The following is a 3,894-nucleotide window of genomic DNA, read 5'->3' on the forward strand; positions in this document are numbered from 1 at the left end:
TAAAAACACCTTGATTCCTTGCCTGCTAAGGTAGCTGATTTCAAAGGTACAGCCTCTAGAGTGGCTTTCCCTTAGGAGTGTTTATCCAGGAGTAAGCCTGCAATGCTGGAAAAAAAACTCAATCGAGTCTGTCAAAGGGTTAAGACCAACAACTTGACTAGACTTCAGAAACTACCTTCGCCCCATATAATAAAAACTGCAACCATACTAAAACTAACCACCTAACCCTGCAACATAGACATAAACTATCTATCTAGACTGAGGGAACCGTACCACGAGACGAAGTCCTCAGACTATCATAAAAACACAAACCCTCATACATGCATATAAACTAAGGTTGAGTGGGGTTATTAACTCCTTTGCCTAATACAGAAACCACAGCTATGTATGGGCCCAAGGTATAGCACTTGCCAAAGTCTACTCTCACCTCTCTAAGTTAATGAGAAGCGAAGACAGAGTTGCTCCTCCAGAAAATTGCATCCATGAATAGCCTAACTAACATATATCCCTGATATGCCAGAGATGGTAGCAATGGCCCTCACTTCGTGAGCCCGTAATTTCAACAGGGCGAAGTGTTCCTCCTCACACAAGAGGTGGGCTTCCCTAATTTTTTCCCTCAGGAAAAAGGACAAAGCATTCTTAGACAGGGGTTTTTGGTGGATCTTTCACTGAACACCATAACAAGTTGGATGCACAGCTCACGTTCATAGTGGGCCAAAAAAGCTTTGAGGGACCTAACTGGGCAGAGGAGGTCTTTCCTTCTCTTGACCCACCAGGTTCGTAAGGTTAAGGACATCAAACGTCGTAGGACAGGGTTACGAAGGGTTCTCGCTCTTTACGAGAAGATGAACCTTAAGGCACAAACTGCCCTATCCTAATTGAAGCTCACCCTCTCCCAATCGCCTGGACCTTCGCTGACCTTTTGGCATACGCTAGAGTCATAAGGAGGAGGGTTTTCTTCGTTACAACAAGAAGAGAGGCTAGCGAGATAGTTCAAATTCTTGGAGCACAGAAACTTAAACACCACATCCAGGTTTAAGAGTACCTATTACGTCGTCTGAAAAAACCCAATGAGGTCCTGCAAATCTTTATTTAGGGACAACTCTAGGCCTTTATGCCTAAAGATGGCCGAGAGCATACTGCTGTATCCATTGATGGTAGATACAGCCAGCTTAAGCATCCTGTCTGAGGTACAAGAAGAAGTCTGCAAACTGGCTTAGAGAGGTAGTGGTTGAGGAAAACTTGTGCTGCCTGCACCAAGCTCTAAAGGTCTCCCACTTAGATTGGTAGACTCTTTGTGAAGAGATCCTCCTTGCTCTGGCGATAGCTTTCGTCGCTTGTGCCGAAAAGCCTCGAGATCTGACAAGCTTCTAGTCAGTCTGAATGAAGTCAGTTTGAGAGCAAGGGGGGTTTTATGATACCTCTCGAAGTGGGGCTGTTGAAGAAGATCTGGACTTGCCGAAGTCTTCTTGGGAAGTCCATCAACATGCCCATCACTTCCGAAAACCATTCCCTTGCAGGCCAGAATGGAGCCGCTAGGATCATTCGCCCCGAATCGAGGAGATCGAATTTCCTGAAGACCAGATTGATGATCTCGAACGGGGGCAACGCAAACATGTCCACCCCCGTCCAATGCATCAAGAAGGAGTCCACTGCTACAGCCTCCTCGTCCGGACTAGGGGGCAGCAGTAGGGGATCCTCCTCTTCCAGTTGGAGGCAAAAAGGTCTGTTACAGGTCTGCCCCACAACATCCAGAGACTGACATACTTGCGGGTTGAGAGACCATTCTGAGGGAGAAACAAGTCTCTTCCTGCTGAGCATGTTTGCCCCGATGTTTCTTGCCCTCGAACAAACCTCCTTTCTAGGTCCAAGAGATCAGAACGAAGGCGTCCTTGATCTCGACATACGATTCGACTAGTGTCATCACGAAGTCCTAGATTCTCATGTTCAAAGTCATGCCTCATGCTAGAACTTCGACATCGAGCGTCCTGAAAGACGAGGCACTGATCGTCCTATAAATCGTGGCACCGATCGTCCTATAAGACGTGGCGCCGATAGTCCTGTAAGACGTGGTGCCGAAAGTCCTGTAGGACGTGGAGCCTGTAAGACGTGGAGCCGAGAGGTAAACAGAGCGAGACGCTGAACGTTCTAAAAGACGTGGTGCTGAGCGTCCTGGTGTCAGAAGAGAGACTTTTTGTTGATGGGAAGACCTAATTATTTGATAGGCTCAACATTATCTAAAAATCCAGATACAGGGACGCTCTGATTTCTCTTGAGTGCAGTATTCTGCTACATTAAGCAAAAGTTACGTGAACATTAGAGGGGCGGAGCTGAGACCAAAACACACGGCCCGAAGCTGACCCATTCTACACCCGTTCTTTCTTGTAAACAAACCTCAGATAAAGTTTGATTGCATAGCTTGCCACTTAGACTCCTCTCTAGAACTGGGAGAGAGAATCGTTGTAGCCAAAAACTAAAGGAAGTTTCCCTATGAAAGGAAAAAGTAATCCTCCTTCAGAAGAAGTACTGACCAAGGTCTGCTCCCCTCTTCTCCAAAGATTTTGATGTCTCCATGGAGAACTTTGACTTCTGAACGAAGGCGTAAAGAGCATTTACGTCCAGGACCGGACAAAAGACTCCCTCTCCCAAAAGAGAGACATTGAAGTTGCAAAGTAGGTTAGGCAGAAAAGTCTTATCGGAGTAACTAACAAAGGAGGATTCACTAGGAAAAAGATTTCGCATCCATCCTTAGTAAAAACACGGACCGAAGGTCTGCTCCTCTCCTCTCCCAGGCTCGCCAGAAGCAGCTAAGTCTGGCTCCTACTGTTGTTAGTTCGGTTAGAGAAAAAAGCATGCAGAAAATTTCTTGCTGATTAAGACACCAAAACATGTCTTTGACCAACTCTTGAGGGAGAGGAGAGAAAGAAAAAAGGAGAAGTACGTACCTTAATTATGACCTCTAATTTCGAAATTATCCAGCCTCATTGCCTGTATTCCTCAAGAGACTCAGCAATCCACCAAGGGGGCCGTAAAAAATCTCTGTGGGGCTGCCACAAGGTCTTCGACCTAAACGTGGCTAGACCTCCACCCTTGCTATCCTGGCCTATCTGATAAAGAAGCCGGCATTATAGGTTTCTGTTTTAAGAAATAAAAATTAATATATTCTTAAAGCTCCATTAATGACCACGTGAAAACTCAGAGGGTGGGGAACATGGAGCAACAGAACTTAGGATCCTCTCCTTCTGTTAACCTCAAATAATTCAACAGGAGAAAAGTGATCACTAAAGTCATCCTTTGACAAAGATCTTATAAGACGTATCGTCGCCCTGAAAGAACGAGGCGGCTATTGTCCTATCGCCCTGAAAGACGAGGCTGCCCTCGCCCTGAAAGACGAGGCTGCCCTCGCCCTGAAAGACGAGGCTGCACTCGCCCCGAAAGACGAGGCTGCACTCGCCCCGAAAGACGAGGCTGCACTCGCCCCGAAAGACGAGGCTGCACTCGCCCCGAAAGACGAGGCTGCAGTCGTCCCGAAAGACGAGGCTGCATTCGTCCCGAAAGACGAGGCTGCATTCGTCCCGAAAGACGAGGCTGCATTCGTCCCGAAAGACGAGGCTGCATTCGTCCCGAAAGACGAGGCTGCATTCGCCCCGAAAGACGAGGCTGCATTCGCCCCGAAAGACGAGGCTGCATTCGCCCCGAGAGACGAGGCTGCATTCGCCCTGAGAGACGAGGCTGCATTCGCCCTGAGAGACGAGGCAGCATTCGCCCTGAGAGACGAGGCTTCATTCGCCCTGAAAGACGAGGCTGCATTCGCCCTGAAAGACGAGGCTGCATTCGCCCTGAAAGACGAGGCTGCATTCGCCCCTGAAAGAACGAGGCTGCATTCGCCCTGAA

Source organism: Palaemon carinicauda, chromosome 21, assembly GCF_036898095.1.
Source record: "Palaemon carinicauda isolate YSFRI2023 chromosome 21, ASM3689809v2, whole genome shotgun sequence".
In the NCBI taxonomy this organism is placed as follows: Eukaryota; Metazoa; Arthropoda; class Malacostraca; order Decapoda; family Palaemonidae; genus Palaemon; species Palaemon carinicauda.